Source organism: Tamandua tetradactyla, chromosome 5, assembly GCF_023851605.1.
Source record: "Tamandua tetradactyla isolate mTamTet1 chromosome 5, mTamTet1.pri, whole genome shotgun sequence".
Lineage (NCBI taxonomy): Eukaryota > Metazoa > Chordata > Mammalia > Pilosa > Myrmecophagidae > Tamandua > Tamandua tetradactyla.
Window position 1 is genome coordinate 20,818,770 of NC_135331.1, and position 18,013 is coordinate 20,836,782.

Consider the following 18,013-nt stretch of genomic DNA (forward strand, 5'->3'; position numbering starts at 1 on the left):
TGAACAATTGATTGCACACCAAATATGGAATGTTCATATGTTAAGAATGTTAGTGTTTGCATGTTGTTTGATTTTATCAATTAAAAAAAAATTCAGTTAAAAAAAATTTCTGTTTTCTTGGCAGTCCCCAGTAGTTGAGAGGATACCTGGGGTTTCCCAGATGGGGGAGTTTAATAGTTTCATATATATTTTTTCTCTTTGGACCCTCAAGTGACCTGTTCTTGAACTTTATATAAACATCCTACAGAATTGTTATTTTGTCTGGCTCTTTTGCTCAACCTAATGCCTGTAACATTTCTTTTTATTTGAAATCTTAAGAGTCAACAGGAGTGATATTGACTGGGGTTTAGCAACCATGGCAATTAGCACTATCTAACATTTCAACAAAATTAAATTCAACAAAACGTTGAAATGCTAAATGAGAATTGAAATTTTCATGTGAACCGTTCTACAATATTAGTTTTCATCTCTGCTGTATTGCATTGTATGAATGTGCCACTGTTAAGTTAGTCAATAAATTATTGTATTTGTAATAATAAATAAATTATTGACTAACTTCTTATACCCTGCACATTGATGCACAGCCTTGTAACTAGGTTTTATCATGCCCAGCCCTGATGATCTGTGGACTTGCCATGGACTTGACTGTACCTATGAGGTCCATGAAGACTACGGGGGCAGGTTTCACAACTGATCATTGGCAAGATCTGGAATGAGTTCTCAATGTCCTCATATCCCACTCTTATTCGCCAGTTTAAGAATAAGGCAGAAGGGGAACAAGGTGCATGGACGTGGGCTTCTCACCCAAGAACCTCATTATCCAGTCTCGCCAACGACCTCTGGACTGTAGGGGGCGCCAGCGGCCCGCAGTGCACCGAGAGAGCAGCACCTGGCCAGCAGCGCTTTACCGTCCCTAAAAATAACGTCCCAGCACTTCGCAGCCAACATCTCACTTAATCCCAATACCTCACCCATTTCATAGATGCAGAATTTGGCGCTCAGACCAAAGTCATACCTACCGTAAGGATCAGGATAAGAATTCGAACCCAAAGCATTTCGACTCGAGTCTTTGCTCTTTGCTCCGCGGCTGATGTCCTGTGCGCGGCTTCCTTCGTCCACTTAGTGTGATGAAATGGAGAGACTACAGGCGTGGGTTCGAATCTCCCCTCTGTCATTTGCCCAACGTGTAATGTCGGGGAAGGCGATTCACATCCCGAGTTCAGTTTCCTTCTCTGCGCAATAGGACGGCCACGCCCCCCGCCCGCCGTGAATAGATCTCAGATTTAAACGAAATAACTACTGCCAAATGCCTAGACCGGTGCATGCCCAGGAAAAGCTATTTCGAATGAGTGATTTGCTCCTCCCCCGTAGGCACAGCTGCCCTAGGCCTCCCCTTCTCCGACCCGCCCTCTCCCGCCCGCACGAGGGCCCAGACTTCCCAGCGAGAGCCCGGCGGGCCCGCCAACCTAGCCCGCTCCCCGCCACAATTAGCCCGCGCGGGCTCGGGCGCCGCCAGCCGCTAATTACAGGTCTCGTAATGAGGCCGGCTGCTGTTTGCAATCACCCGGGTCCCCGCCGCGCGGCGCGGGAGGCCGCGCGGGAATCCGCCCCCGGAGGCGTGGAGGGGCGGTTGCCTGGTCCCCGGGACGGAGATCCGATCTGCAGCGACTCGTGTGCGCCGCGGCGGGCGGGGCCGGGGGCCTGGGCGTGCTGGCCGTCCGCTCCATTCTCGCCGCAGCCGAGCCGCGCGGCCGTTCTCCCGGCTTTGCAGATGAGAAAGGGCCCTGAGGTTCAGGTGAAGTGGAGAGAGTCTAATCCGAGTGGCTCTGACGCTGAGCCTATCGGTTTTTGCTTGTCCCTGCACCGCTCGCATCATTGGGGTAGTCGCTTGGTTATTACGGTTATTTCGGTTGGTTTTCCAGGGCTTCTTAGAAGAGTAGACCTCTGACCAGATCAGACAAACGGGGGTCTAGGAAACTTCCTTTGGGCCGCTCATCTCCTTCCCCATCTCAAGGTTCTCACCCTCATTTGCACTTTTGGACCAGACACAACAAAATCACTTAATAGCTTCACGGATCCTTAGCTCCGGCAAAGCCTTTAAAATTGACTTGGAAACATAACGTACACGTCCCATTTTACATACAGGGAAATCTGGAGTGTTCCTAGGGAATGGGTGGGGTAATTGCTAAAATGCTCCTGTTAGATGGGGGGACGGTGTTGGGGGGAACACGAGTCTGTATCTCGTTCCCAGGGCCTTCTGGGGTGGGATCCAGAGAAGCTGCCTTTTTCCTGATCCTCACCCGCTGGGCTGTCATTTATCAAGCTACCACTAGGTATTGGGTATTGAACCAAGCACTTTCTGTGTTTGATTTTATTTAGTCCTGAGACAACCCCCTGAGGTTAGGTTATTCTCTGAGACTCAGAGAGGTGATGTGATTTGCCCAAGGTCACACAGCAATTCCAACTGACATCATTTTGGTCCCAAATCCTGTGCTTTTAAACTCTTGTACTGTGCTCTCTTCTGGGGAGCTGGGTAGGAGTAGGGATGCCTGGAACCCAGAAGAGTGTTTGGGGAAGGAATTGCCCCTCTGGGGTACCTTGGTCAACTCGTGGTCTCTATCACATCTTGGTTGCCTCCATGGTGGATGGTGGCAAAGGAAAATTGTTTCTGGTTTAGCGTTTTACTAAGCAGCTGATGCTCAATTAAAGAGCTCCTGCTTTTCTAATCCTATCAACCAATTCCCTGTAAAACCCTTACCGGGGACAACCTGGATAAAATTAAACCATCTGTCCAGTCAGGGCCTGAGAGCAATCTGCATGCTGCAGGTTGCTGGGGCAGCCACAGACTTCACTGGGCCTCAGAGACAGAATGCTGCATTTCTCTCCTCCCTCAACACTGCAGCCTTGCAGGCCTCTTTCCCTGTTCCCCGCCTGCTGTGAGGATTTGCTTATTCAAAAATTAATTGAAATTACAGGGGCACTACTGTTTGACCAGCAGTTACTCTTCCAGGAATTTATCTCACAAAAATTCTTGCATTGTGCCAAATGGCAGGTGTGCAAGGATGTGTCTTGTGGCAAAGTCTGTGATAGCAAAAGGCTTCCTTAGAGTCTGTTTAGAAAGGATCCACTGGATGTGTGTATTTATTGGACCTCTGTGTGCTGGACAATGTTCTGAGCACTTTACATAGATTGATTTATTTAATCGTCACAAATGCCCTATAGAATAGGTATCTAATTTTACTAGTCCCATTTTACAGATGAAACTGAGGCTCAGAGACAACAATGAACTTGTCCACACTTCACCGAAGTTAATAAACAGCAGGACAGGGATATGGACTTGTTGGTCCATGGACTTTACCACTGTCCTTGACAGTTTCTCTGACTTTATGTGCATGGAAACTTTCCAAACTAACAATGAGCTGTTAATGGAGTTTACCTCTGGGAAGAGGAATTGAAGTGTGGGATAGGAGGGAAATTCACTTTCTACCTTGTCCCCTTTTGCACCATTTTATTTATTTACTTTATGTTAGTGCATATGATATGTTTGTTTCATAGTTTAAAGAAGATACCGAGCATGTTATTTGGGCCTCAGCCCCCAAAGTATGTTATTACTAATCCTTACCTCAACCCTAGAAGCGAGTGCTATTGTTGTCCCCATTTTACAGACGCAGAGGCTGAGTTCACGAGGTGATTTGGCTGGGTACACCTGGTTGGGAATAGCAGAAGGAGGGTCAAGCTCTAAAGCCAGTGCTCATCCCCCTAATGCAGACTAACCTCCTGGGCTTGGAAAGTTTAGGGGGAGAAAAGTGGTTAAAAGACTGGATTCTAGAGCCAGTTCATTGGGGTTCAAGTCCTGGTTCAGCGACTCACCAGCTGTGTGACCTTGAATAAGTCACTTTCCCTCTCTGATCTGGTGATCTTCTTTGAGGTTTAAATGACTTAACTCCATGTCAAGTGCTTGGAACAGGGCCTGTCTCATCATGAGAGAGAACTCAAGAAACGTTTGGTAGTTTTATGTTATTGTCATGAACTTGTCTTCCCCATTTCCAAGCTCAGAGCAGTTCCTTCTCTTGGCTGGTGGGTCTTGCTGTGGCTACTCCAGCCCTCTCCCAAAGGGCAGGGCCCAGCCACCCTGTGCTCCAGCCTCCAGTAGAAGTCTCTTGGAGTCAGTTCTCCTGGGTTTTCCAAGCATGGTGGCTCCGGTCAAAGCTGATCATATCCCCAGAGCTGGAAAAGAGGCAGAACCATGGAGCTGTGTGGCCCAGATCCAGGGTGAGGCTGCGACGGGCGGCCTCCCAGTTCGGGATGTTCCTTCCCACCGCTCACGCTTGGAGGGAGAAGGGCCTCAAAATAGCTGTTACTTCCCCAGCACGGCGCTAGGCCAGAGACAGGAATAGACATCTGGGGGTGGCAGCCTCAGCCTCCCTTGGGGGGCCCTGAGGGGCTAGGAATAAGCAAAGACCAGAACCCCAGTTCTGGAGGGGAACTGGGGCGAGCAGTGTGTGGTGACCCACCTGTGACAGTCCAGCCCATGAAAAGGGTTGCCCCATCTGGGACCGGCCAGATGGCAGGTCACCAGTGCTGGCTAGATACTTGCCAGGGCCTGGGTTTTCTGACTAATAAGAAGTGCCCTCCAAAACTGGCTCTTACAATCTTCTCTTGGCAGGTGGGGAAACTGAGGCCTAGAGAGAGGGCCACATGCCTGAGACCACACAGCAGGCTAGAAGGAAAGCTGATAGGCAAGGCATGCCTTGGGACTTTAAGAGGCCTTGTAGGGTGGTGGTTAAATGGTTAACTGCCTAGGTTTAAGCCTCCCCTCCTTAAGACCTGCATCCCCTTGGTGTCTATTTCATTACTTGTAAAGTGGGCACAATCATCGTACTAATTTCTTTTAGTAAGGAAATAAGCCCTGCGTGGCAATGCCTCTCTATTGGGAGAGGGACTCGTCATTCGGCTGTTACAGACCATAGGTCAGGATATGTTGGGATCATGGAGGAGGGCTCCACTGCCTTAGTTTTGACTTTCCCACCACCCCAACCCAGCAGCTCCATGGCCTCTCTTTGGGGGAGGAAGGCAGGTTGAAGTCCACAGCCCAGTCTCACTCAGGCACTAGACCCATAAGAGATGTGAGGTGGTCCCAGCCTGCATTAGAGAACTCCCACCTCCTTCCCCTGCTGGGACATGTCCTGGGTTTCCCTGAGTGCCAGGTCTGCGCTAGCCTCTGAGCCCACTAAGGTGCCTTCTCCCTGCCCTTCAATTGTGCGTGGTGTGGTGAGAGAGACAGGTTGCTAAAAAGGCAAGACCAAAACAAGGACAGCTGCTGTGATGGTGATAGGAACAAGAGCACACAGGTGCTCAGAGGAGGTTCCTAACTCAGCCTGGGAGGTCAAGGAGGGCTTCCTGGAGGTGGTGATGTCCGAGCTGAATCCCAAAGGAGAGAATGACTAAGCCAGCAGAGAAGCGGTAGGAGAGAGAATTTCCAGTAGGGGGAACAGCTTATGCAAGGGAAGGGAAGTGCTGAGTTCCAGGAACTGTGAGTGGTAGAAGGTAGCCGCGTTAGCAAGGAGAACCGAGATGTAGAGCTGGGAGGGCCAGGCCACAGTTCAGGGCTTTGTTGTCCATGCTGAGGGCCTTCGCTGTTATCTGCAGGGCTGAAGGAATGGGATCAGCCGTGGGGAGGGTTCCCCAGGATGGGCCTGGGGTGGGGAGACCAGGGAGGAGGCTGCTGCCTGGAGGGGGCAGAGAGATGTGAACTAGGGGATGGTGGACGTGAGGATCAAGAGAAATGGGTCACTTTTTGACTTTTTAAGAGGGCAAATTGGTTACTGAATGCTGCCTAATACATCACCCTCAAATTCTGTGGCTTAAAAAAAATTGATTATTTCTCATGATTCTGTGAGGTGACAGGGAAGTTCTGCTTCAGGTGGGTGTCCACTGGGGGCCCTGCGATGGCTGGAGGGTCCAAAATGACCTCATCCATGTGGCTGGCAGTTGGCACAGGCTGCCCGCTGGGAGCTCTCAATTCATCTCCACGTGGCCTCTCTGTAGGGCTTGGTCTTCTCACATCATGGCAGCCAAGCAGCAGAAGTTTCCATGCCTCTTAAGACCTGGGCTTGAAAGTCCCAGGTGCTAGTTCTGTGGCATTCCATCGGCCAAAGCCAGTCAGTCCAAGGCCAGCCCCAGGGAAAGGGCAATGAGCTCCATCTGTTGATGGAAGTCAGCATGCCCTTGTGTGGGGGTTGGGGGAGGAATCTTGGGGACAGTCCACACAGTGGGTCTTAGAGATGGGTTGACTTTGGGGAATTGGGGAGAAGGCACAATCGGTGACATCCACATGTCTGAACGGTAGACAGGGAAGCCGGAGGATGAGCAGACTGCCAGTTCTGGTCATGATGAATTTGAGCTCCCTGTGTATACATCCAGGCACCTAGAGCGGTGGGAATGAAATCAATGATAAATAAGTATGGGGGGGTTGTAGGGCTTTTGTTTGCTCAACAAATATTTATGGAACACGTGATATAACACTAACATTTATGTGGTGCTAACATGTGCCAGGCACTCTGCACTTAAAAAAAAATTTTTTTTTAAGAACACAAGCAGTAATACACACATATCGAAGTGTACTGTTGGTTAAATTTTATATACCCCTTCTGACATATAGAGCATTTCCAACCCCCAGAAAAGCTCCCTCTCAGGCATATTATATTTCATTTTCACAGTGACCCTCTGAGGTAGGTATTTTCATTAACAGCATTTTTCAGATGAGGAGATGGAGGCGTAGAGAGGGGAAGTCACTTACCCAAGGTTACACAACGCTGGACTCCGAATTCTAACTCAGGCCTACACAACTAGGAGCTTGGAGCCCTTTCCACACGCTCAGATCTCTCCTTGAGGCCTGACTCCAGACTCTCAGACCCTGGGAGACCAGGTGGGGAACCCCCAGCCCAGCCCCAGCCCAGCGCTAGGTGTCTGTCATGCAAAGCAGCATGTTAACCCAACCCAGGCTTGGGAGGTGGGAGGGGTGGGGGGGTCCCTGAGGGCAGGAGCTTGGGGGTCCAGCCTCCAGAAGCAGACACGGAAGTCCTTCATTTCTGACTCTGGGGAGCGCAGAAGATGAGAATTTAGGATGAGGAGGGTGGAATGAGATCAGCTCTTCCACGTCCTCACCAGTCCTGGGGTGAGGAGGCGGGGGAACGGATATGGGCGGTGCTGGCAGAGGATTAACTGGGGGATGGCCAGCCCGGCTGAAGTCCTTTTCCCAATAATAGGCCCTGGTTGGGGGTGGGAGGAGCTCAGCTCTGCCTTTGCCTAATCGGCCTGATTGGAGTTGTAAATGATAGGAACAAGAGCACACAGGTGCTCAGAGGAGGTTCCTAACTCAGCCTGGGAGGTCAAGGAGGGCTTCCTGGAGGTGGTGATGTCCGAGCTGAATCCCAAAGGAGAGAATGACTAAGCCAGGAGAGAAGTGGTAGGAGAGAGAATTTCCAGTAGGGGGAACAGCTTATGCAAGGGAAGGGAAGTGCTGAGTTCCAGGAACTGTGAGTGGGCCCAGCAGGGAGGAGCCTGGGTCCCCTGAGTCTCCTTCCAAGCCACCCCCTACCCCACGCCTCCACCCCGTGCAGCCCTCTCACCTCCTCTCCTGCCTCTCTGCTCTGCCTAAAAACTGGCCTCTTTGCTCATCTTCCAACCTGTCAAGCTCCTACTCGCCTCAGGGCCTTTGCACTCAAGGTTCCTTCCATCTGGAGCCTTCTGCCTCTGGGCTTCCCGTGGCTGGCATCTTCTCATCGCGTGTCTCAGCTCAAATGTCACCTCTTCAGATGGCCCTTCCCTCAACTCATCACCCTATTTAACACTCTCACAGCCAGCTTAGGGGAACAGGATGGCCTGGACTGGGGTCTCAGCTCCGCCACTTACTAGCTGTGTGGCATTGTGCAGATTCTTTAACCTCTCTGTGTCACAGTTTCCTCAGCTCTAAAATGGGCATGATGATACTAGCACCTGCCTCATAGGGTTCTTTAGGTAGGTTTAAACTATTTAACATTTGTTAAGCACTCAGAACAATGTCTGGCCCATAGTAGATGCTTTATAAATACTCTTGTTTCCATAGTCCTTCCTTTTTCTCTTTCTGATATTATCCTGGTCATTGATTTCTTTACTAGTTTGTGCTTTGTTTTTTCAATTTCTCCCAAATAGAATATGAGTCCCCTGAAGACGATGACCTTGTCTACTTTGTTCATTGTTCTATTCCTGGTGCCTAGAACAATGGCTGGCAAAAATAATAAAACATTGGTCAAATGATCAAATGAATGAGTAAATTAGGCTACTACATTATTCTGCCTGCAGCTTCCCTGCTCACTGTCATCCCTGAGCCTCTGCTTTAACTGTTCCCTCTCCCTGGATCCATTTCCCGGAAGGGACAACAAAGGAACAACTGCCTCAAAGCTGCCCAGGTCTCTCTCTCCCCCTCCTCCTCACTGCTGCCTGCACCAGGCACCCACCAGAGAGCCAGACTCTAGACTTTCTGGGACTAGAATCACCTGTTACCACCGTCTTGTTCTGAAACCGGGGAAACTGAGGACCAGAGAATGGAAAGGACTCAGCTAAGGTCCCTCAGCGAGTCTTTGGCAAAACTTCTCCCACTGGCCCTCACATCTGTCACCTGGATGTGCCCCTGCGGTGTGGGACCTGGAGAGAGGTAGCTGGTGAAGGGTTGGGCTCGGCTCCTGGGCTGCTGTCCTGCCTCCTGCCCAGCTGAAGGTGGGTGAGGGGGCCAGACTAGCAAATGGATGTGCTCCAGATTTAAACTGACCTAAGTTGGAAACCCGACCCTTCCACTTACTAACCCCATGGCTTTGGGCTCTTGGAGCCTCAGTTTATTCCCCCCGTGAGATAAGAAGACTGAAAACTACCCCTTGGGGTTGCTGGGAAGATTCATAATAAAAATTCTCATGCATTGAGCACTTACTGTTAACCGCCCCATGGGGCAGGTATGAATTTTATGCAGATAAGTAAACTGAGCTCGGAGTGGGGAAGTAACTTATTCAAAGTCATGCAGCCAGCAAGAAATAGAGCAAGGACTGAAATCGAGGCAGGCCGAGTTGAGAGCCCACACTCTTAGCCATCTGCTACGGCCCTGGGCACACGAGAAGACCCTTCATGGGGAGCCAGGACTGGTGCCCTCCGACCGGGTTCTCACTTCCACGTTGACCCCTTTTTCTAGGACAGCCCCTTACGGCAAACCACATCTTTCATTTTATTTTACTTTTGTTTTTCTTCCTCCCTTCCAAATCCCCGCTTGGAGATGCCAGCAGCTCCCTGACAGATTTTCGGATTATTCCCACCTTGATTAGTTCCAGTTTCTTCTGGCAGAAGCAGGAGTTATTTTGGGGCCTTGACGGCTCCCTCTGGCTGCAGATGACCCCCTGCTCCCCCAGTCGCAAGCGCCTCTCCCTTCCACTACACGGCTCATTAGGAAGGAGCAGGCCGCTGCTGGCGTTCTGCCCCTGCCGCCGTCACCTCGGGCTCAAGCCCAACACCTGCACCTCTGCTTCCCTCCCCCCTTACCTCACAGCCGCCTCTGTCTTCTCTCTATTTCTTTTTATCTTTTTATTTTGTTAGGCGTGGGGACGTTTCCTAATCCTCAGTCTTGCCTCAGCGCAGTGACCCTCCCTCCCGGTGCAGGATTTTTCCAGACTCCTGCAAAATCTCACGCACCATTTGGATGCAAGTATTTTTGGCAGGTGTTCCCACTCCCTGTTCCTGTTGGAACCCAGTCCCCGATGCCATTCAGCCAGGGGTGGGAGTGGTTAAAATATCCCCCCAGGGACACGGGACGCTCCCCCGCGCCTGTGTTATGTCACCGTGCGTGGGGCTGCGTCACGGGCACCCACCGCCGCGCCTGCGTCTTCTCTTGCTGCCGGTTCTTCCTTTCCAGTCTGCGCCTGCCAGGCCGCCCGCAGGCCTCGCCTGCTTTTCAAAAATAACTCTTGAGTCTCTCACTGAGGTTGGGGGCTGCTTCCTTGGTGGCCCTGGGCTGTGTGTTAAACCTTCCCACGCAAGACTTCCTGCAGACTGTGGGCAGAGCTGGGGAAATGGGCACCGGTTGTCTGAATGGAGTGATTGTGACATCCTGTGCCAGCATCTGTGACCTTTCAGGATGGAGGGCAGGTGGGTCCTCCCTGGGGCCCCCCCGAGTCATTTCTTCCTTTGTTCATTAGTTCAGACATTCCGTGGACTTCTCTCAATGCCCACTGCCCACAGAGCCGCCCTTCTGGGTGGCCTTTCTTGGTTTTCCAGTTGTTTCTGAGTTAGCTCCCTGAGCTTCCTCGTCCTTCTCGCAAGCAGAGGCTCTTAAATTAGGGTGACCACTCAGGTCCCCAGCAGGAAACAGATGGCATACGCAAACTGCATAATTTGAAGAAGGCTGAGTAAAGGGACTACTTAGGTGTAAGCAGAGTGTAGAGAAATCAAAGGGATAATGCAGGGCCAGGGCTATGGGGGAGAGGTTACCACCCTCACCCGAAGCGGTGAGGGAAGGAAGCAGTTACCACCACCCAGAAGGGGTTGTGTGGAAAGGGCCCCCCTGAGAGGAGCTGTGACTTCTGTCCCGGGACACAGTTTGGCTTGAAGTGACCCTGCAGGAAGGAAGCAAAGGAATACATACCCGATTTCTCTTTTCCCTCTCATTGGCCAAACCCAACCAGAAGCCAGAGGCTATGGGAGACTGATGAGTTGAGCAGCTCAGTCTCCTTGGTTATAAAGCAGGGTGGAAAAGGGTGGAGAGCGGTTCTAGATGGACAAACAAGACACCCAACTTATTAGCTGGTGGTGGTAGTAGTGAGTCACATGAAAAAATGCTTGGTAAGTGTAGGCTACTACTTGTAATAGTAAGTGTTTGTATCCGCTATTTACCGCTGCGTAACAAATCACCCCAAAACCTCACAACTCAAAATGATAAACATTTATTACCTCCACACAGATTCTGTGGGTCAGGAATTCAAGAGTGGTTTAGTTGGGTGGGCCTAGTGCAGAGTCTCACATGAGTTTGAGGTCAAAATGCCAGCCAGTCATCCTAAAGCCTGATTGAACTGAAGGAACCAACAGACCCATTGACATGGTTGGCCAGTTGGTACCGGGCTGGCAGGACACCTCAGTCCCTCGCCACCTAGACCTCCCCATAAGGCTGCTGGAGTGTCGTCATGACCTGGTGGCTGGCTTCCCTCAGAAAGAATGATCCAAGAGAGACCAAGGCACAAACCTCGATGTCTTTTATGACCTAGGCTAAAAAACCCGTCATTTCCACTATATCCTACTAGGTACACAGGGTGACCCTATTCACTATGGGAGGGCACGACAAAGGTTTGAATACCAGGAGGTGGGGTTCATAGGGGGGCAACTGGGAGGCTGTCAGTCGTCAATAAATTATGAGGTTATCGCAATGAAAATAAAATCCTATGAGGGAAATCTTATTATTCTCATTTTGCAAATGAGAAAACAGAGCCACAGAAAAGGGAAATAACTAACCCAAGCATATACTAGTGAATAGCAGAGCCAGGATTTGAACCCAAGTGAAGTCTTATTCGTTTTGTATCAATTTTATTGAGGTATAACTTACCAAAAATACAAAAAAACACTCCAGTGCAGATACAGATCATTTCCATTCCTGCAGATTTTCCCGGCCTAGCCCTGCTCCGAGAGTGCACGCACCTGTTTCCATTATTATAGATTGTTTTGTCTGTTCTACAGTTTTGTATAAATGAAACCATATGGAATGTTCTCTTTTGTAACTGGCTTCCTTTGCTCAACAAAATATGATGTTCACTCAGGTTGTTGCATGTATCAGTAATTCTTTTTTACTGCCAAGCAGTACTCTATTATCTAGATATAGCATGCTAGGTTTTTTTCCAGTTTGGGGTCATTATGAATAGAGCTTCCTTGAGCTTTACATATAAGTGTGTGTGTGTGGACGTGTTTTCATTTTTATTGGGTAAATACCTAGGAGTGCAATTGCTAGGTCATATGGTAAGTGTACAACTTCATAGAAACTGCCAAAGTTTCCCAGCCTGATTGTATCATTTTACACTCCTACCAGTAGTGTATGAAAATTCCAGTTTCTCCACATCCTCACTAACACTTTGTATTGTCAGTCTCATTAATTTGAACCATTCTAGTCTATGTATAGTGGTATCTTATTGTGGTTTCATTTTGTATTTCCCTGATGACTAAAGGTATTGGACGTCTTTTCATTTACTTATTGGCCACTTGTGCATCTTCTTTGGGGAAGTATTTGTTCAATTATTCTATCCATTTGTTTTATTTTTTTTTAATATGGTTTTCCTTACATTATTTTGTAACACAGTTGGTCATTGTTTCGGATTGCTAAAGCTGCTGGAATGCAGTATACCAGAAATGGATTGGCTTTTACAAAGGGGATTTATTAGATTACAAATTTACAGTTCTAAGGCCATGAAAAAGTCCAGATTAAGACATCAAGAGGAAGATACCTTGACGCTGAAGAAAGGCTGCTGGCATCCAGGGTTCCTCTGTTACATGTTGAAAGCACATAGCAACATCTGCTGGTCCTTTGTTCCTGAGCTGTGTTGCTCTCAGCCTCTGTTTCCAGCAGCTTTCTCTCTGAGCCTCTGTGGGCCCTTGCTTGTTTTTCCAGGGACAAGCCTCTGAGCTCTCTGTGTCCTGTGGGTCTCCTCTCAGCATCTCCGGGGCGTCCCTCTCCCTCTTTGTCCTTCACTTGGTTTCATTTCTCTGCTCTCTATATCAGCTCTCTCTAAAATGTCTCTGGGTGTTTCTTTTCTCTCTTGAAACGTCTCTGGGATTACTCTCTAAAGGGCTCCAGGAAAGGATTAAGACCCACTTTGAATTGGTGGGTCACATCTCCATGGAAACAAACTAATCAAAAGTCCCCGCCCACAGTAAGGTCTGCGTCCACAAGAATGGATTGGTAGAACATGGCTTTTCTGGGGTACATAGATTCATATCAGCACAGTCATCAATAAGGAACTAAGGAATTTTTAAACTATATCATATAGTCGTCTATCCACATAGGATAATTATTTTGGTGTTTTGTTTTTTTTTCACACACCATACAATCTATCCAAAGTGTACAGTCAACAGCTCTTGGTGTAATCACAGAATTACAGATTCAACACCACAATCAATTTGAGAACATTCTCATTGCTCCAGGGGAAAAAAAAGATCCCATACCCCTTTTATCCCCTATTATTGGTCGCTCAGCTTTGGTATGGCACCTTTGTTACGACTGATGAAAGAATATATTTTTAATTTAATTTATTTTGTATTCTCAAACCAAAACAACATACAAACATGAATATTCTTAACATACAAACATTCCTTGTAGGATATACAATCAATGGCTCACAATATCATCACATAGTCCTATATTCATCCCCATGATCATTTTTTAGAACATTTGCATCACTCCAGAAAAAGAAATAAAAAGAAAAAACTCACACATACCATACCCCTTACCCCTCCCTCTCATTGACCGCTAGTATTTCTGGTGAAAGAACTTTACAGTGTTCCTGTTACCTATAGTCCTCAGTTTGCATTAATTGCATTTTTCCCATATAAACCCTATTATTTTTTATTTTATATATTATATTATAATTTTATTAATATATTATTAAAATATTATTTTATATTTCCCATATAAACCCCACTAAACCTTGTTATAGTGATGTACATTTGTTCTAGTTCATTTAATAACTTTCTTATATTCGTACAATTAAAATCATCATCCACAACAGGCTTTGCTATGTTATACAGTCCCATGTTTTATCCTTCTAGTGTCATGACCCTGGAGTTCCCCTTTCAGCCATACTCACACTCAGCGCTGTTAATTACACTTACTGTATTGTGCTACCATCACCTCTATCCATTTCAAAATATATACAATAACCTTATTTAAAATTCTGTATACCTGGGAGGGCCACCGTGGCTCAGTGGCAGAGTGCTCGCCTGCTATGCCTGAGACCCAGGTTCGATTCCCGGTGCCTGCCCATGCAAAAAAAAATTCTATATACCGTAAGCATCTTCTACCCATTCCCTACCCACTTTCTATCTCCTGGTGACCTAAGCTCTAGATTTTAGTAAGTGTCTTGGAGTACGTCTATTTGGATCTCTTCTCTTTGGGGTACACTGCACTTCTTGGATCTGTAATTTTAAGTCTTTCATAAGAGTTGGGAAATTTTCAGTGATAATTTCCTCCATTAGTTTTTCTCCTCCTTTTCCCTTTTCTTCTCCTTCTGGGACACCCACAACACATATATTTGTGCGCTTCATGTTGTCTTTCAATTCCCTGAGTCCCTGCTCATATTTCCCCATTTTTTCCCCTATATTTTCTTTTTCTTGCCGGATTTCAGATGTTCTGTCCTCCAGTTCACTAATCCTATGTTTTGTCTTTGGAAATCTACCATTGTAGGTTTCCATTGTATTTTTCGTCTCTTCTACCTTGCCTTTCATTCCCATAAGTTCTGTGATTTGTTTTTTCAGACTCTCAGTTTCTTCTTTTTGTTCATTCCTTGCCTTCTTTATATCCTCCTTCAGTTCATTGATTTGGTATTTGATGAGGTTTTCTATGTCTGTGCGTATATTCTGAATTAATTGTTTCAGCTCCTATATGTCATTTGAATTGTTGGTTTGTTCCTTTGACTGGGCCATATCTTCAATTTTCCTAGTGTGATTTGTTATTTTTTGCTGGTGTCTAGGCATTTAAATACCTTAATTAGTTTATTCTGAAGATTGCTTTCACTTCTTTTACCTAGGGTTTTCTTGCTGGATGAATTTGTTGTCTATCTGTTCTTTGACATTCAGTTCAGCTTTATCTGGACCTTTAGCTTAAGTTTTGTTTAACAGAGGAGAATTTTTCAGTTCTTGTTTTCTTGTTTCTTGCCCTGCTTGTGTGGTGCCTTTCCCCTCCCCCCACACTTAGGAGGGTCTACATAGATATTATAGACCCAAGCCAGATTTTCCCAGACCAAACTGGCCTCCTATCAGGAGGAAAGAGTCACCTGTGTCGGTTTTCCCTGCGAGTGAGACCCAGCAGATTGACAGACTTTCCTGTGAAGTCTCTGGGCTCTGTTTTTCTTATCCTGCCCAGTAGGTGGTGCTTGTCTGCCTGCAGGTCCCACCAGCATAAGATGATGCGGTACCTTTAACTTTGGCAGACTCTCTCTGTTGAGGATGTGGTGGAGACAGAGGAGAGGTTGTAGGCTGGTTTTAATGGCTTCAAATTACCAAGCCCTGGTGTCTGAATTCCTTGATGGAGGGATTCCACCTGAGTTGGGCTTCACCCCTCCCCTGGGGAAGGCACAAGCTCCAGATAAGCCCCCAAAAGAGCTCACTTCTGCCTATGCCTGGGGCAGTTGCAGCCTGATAAGTCCGGCTGCTATATCCAAAGGCAGTCAAGCCTTTGTAGAAACACAGCCACAAAAACCTCTGTTTTCTTCTTTTTTTCCCCCCCCCTTTTTCCATCAGCCCTGCCCCCTTGGCGCCAGGGCAAAAATGAGCGAACTCTGCTTTGACCAGGTTCACCTAAGCTGGGGGCCTATTTTTAGTAGTCAGAATTTGTTAATTAATTCCACAGTTGGTATTTAATTGTGCTTAGTCCGTACTGCTGGTAAATTTCATTTCCTTTCCCCTCTGGGAAGCCGCCTGTGGGGGAGGGGCACTAGGCACTGGCCGCTGCAGCTTTGGGAACTCACGGTTCTGGGGGGTGCTCGCAACTGGTCCAGCTGGTCCAGACTGGGGTACGCTGTGTGTCCGGTCATTGACGTGGCCCCAGGAGCTGTGCTGTACTGTTTCTGGTTATTTAGTAGTTGTTCTGGAGGACGAACTAAAATGTGCACATTGTTAAGCGGCCATCTTGACTTGGATGACCGTAAGCTCTAGATTTTAACTCCCAGAGTTTGCCCATTATAATTAGTTCATATTAGTAAGACCGTACAGTTTTGTCCTTTTGCGTCTGGCTTATTTCACTTAAGGCAATGTCCTTCATTCGTGTTGTTGCACACATTAGGACTTCTTTCCTTCTTGACAGCTGCATAATATCCGTTGTGGGTATACACCACAGTTTGTTTATCCACTCATCCATTGATGGACAGTTGGGATGTTTCCATCTTTTGGCAATCATGAATAATGCCGCTATCAACATCAGTGTGCAAATTTCTATCATGTCCCTGCTTTCAGTTCTTCTGAACATATACGTAGTAATGAGATTGCTGTATCATCTGGCAGTTCTATACTTAACTTCCTGAGGAGCTGCCAAACTGCCTTCCAAAGTGGCTGCACCATTCCATATTCCCACTAACAGTGAATAAGTGTTCCTGTTTCTCCACGCTTGTAGTTTTCTGATTTTTTAGACAATGCCCATTCTTGTAGGTGTGAAATGATATCTCATTGTGGTTCTGATTTGCATTTCCCTAATAGCTAGTGATGTTGAGCATCTTCCACATGTACTTTTTAGCCATTTGTATTTCCTCTTTAGAATTGTGTCTATTCAGATCTTTTGTCCAGTTTTAAATTGGGTTGTCTTTTTGTTGTTGAATTGCAGGATTTCTTTATATGTTCTGGATATTAAACCCTTATTGGATATGTGGTTTCCAAATATTGTCTCCCATTGAGTAGCTGCCTTTTCACTTTCTTGATAAAGGCCTTTGAAGCACAAGAGTGTTCAGTTTTGAGAAGATTCCATTTATCTATGTGCCGGTTTGAATGTATTATATGCCTCATAAAAGCCATGTTTTAATCTTGATCCAATCTTGTGGGATCCTAAACTTTAGATTTTAACTTCCAGAGTTTTAATCCTGATTCAATAATGTAGGTTGGAAACTTTGATTCTATTGTCTCCATAGAGATGTGACACACCCAATTGTGGGTGTGACCTTTTGATTAGATGGAGATGTGACCCCACCCATTCTAGGTGGGTCTTGGTTAGTTTACTGAAACCCTTTAAAAGAGGAAACATTTTGGAGAGAGCAAAAAATGACAGAGCTGACAGAAACTTCAGAGCAGAGCTGACACAGATGCCAACACTTGGAGAACAGAGGCACGGATGTTTGGAAACGCTTGGAGCCCAGCAGACTTCATGAGATGTTAAGCAAGCCAGAACCTAGAGAGGGCCAAGGGAAGTAAAGAGATGAAAGCCAGCCATGGAGAAGCAAAGTGAGGACTCCCCCACAGGAACAGAGGCTGAAGGCAATGGAGCCCAGGAACAAGGGATCAGCAGATGCCAGCCCCGTGACCACCCAGATGACAGAGGTGCTCTTGACCCATCAGCCTTTCTGAATTAATCCCTGGATGTCTTAGTCTGGATGATTGTATAGGCTTAGAACTGTAAACTTGTAACTTATTAAATTCCCCTTTTTTAAAAGCTGTTCCAGTTCTGGTATATCTCATTCTGGCAGCTTGCAAACGAACACAGTCTATATCTTCTTTAATTGTTTGTGCTTTTAGGTGTAAGGTCTAAGACACCTCCTACCACAAGATCTTGAAGATGTTCCCTACATTTTCTTCTAGGAACTTTATGGTCCTTGGTCTAATGTTTAGGTCTCTGATCCATTTTTAGTTAATTTTTGTGTAAGGTGAGAGATATGGGTCCTTTTTCATTCTTTTCGATATGGATTTCCAATTCTTCCAGAACCATTTGTTGAAGAGGCATTTATTTCTATTGAGTATTTTTCTTCTTATTGTTTAGTTGTTAGAATTCTTTACATATTCTGTATGCTAGGGCTTTGCTATATCTATGATATATCTTCTTTCAGTCTGTCTTACAGTTGCTTTTTAAAACAAATTGTGTCTTTTGAAAAATAGAAGTTTAAAATTTTGAAGTCCTATTTGTCCATTGCTTCTATTTTTTATGCTTTTTTGGGTCCTGAGAAATCCCTGACTATCCCTAGACCACAAAGATTTCCCCTTATGTTTTCTTCTAGAAGTTTTTTTAGTTTTAGAGTTTACATTTAGGTCTATATTCTACTGT

At 46.8% G+C, this 18,013-nt stretch overlaps 1 long non-coding RNA gene across 2 annotated transcripts; it reads right to left on the reverse strand.

The window, feature by feature from the left end:
- Positions 1-1,854: 1,854 nt before the first annotated feature.
- LOC143683738 (uncharacterized) lies at positions 1,855-9,876 on the reverse strand. 2 transcript variants are annotated; one of them, XR_013175627.1, is made up of 4 exons: positions 9,565-9,876; positions 3,871-6,427; positions 3,623-3,706; positions 1,855-2,033 (listed from the first exon to the last, which is right to left on the reverse strand). It is a non-coding gene; the product is annotated as an uncharacterized LOC143683738 (long non-coding RNA). The 2 variants fall into 2 exon arrangements; XR_013175628.1 differs by having other exon boundaries at positions 1,866-1,944.
- Between the last annotated feature and the right edge of the window lie 8,137 nt (positions 9,877-18,013).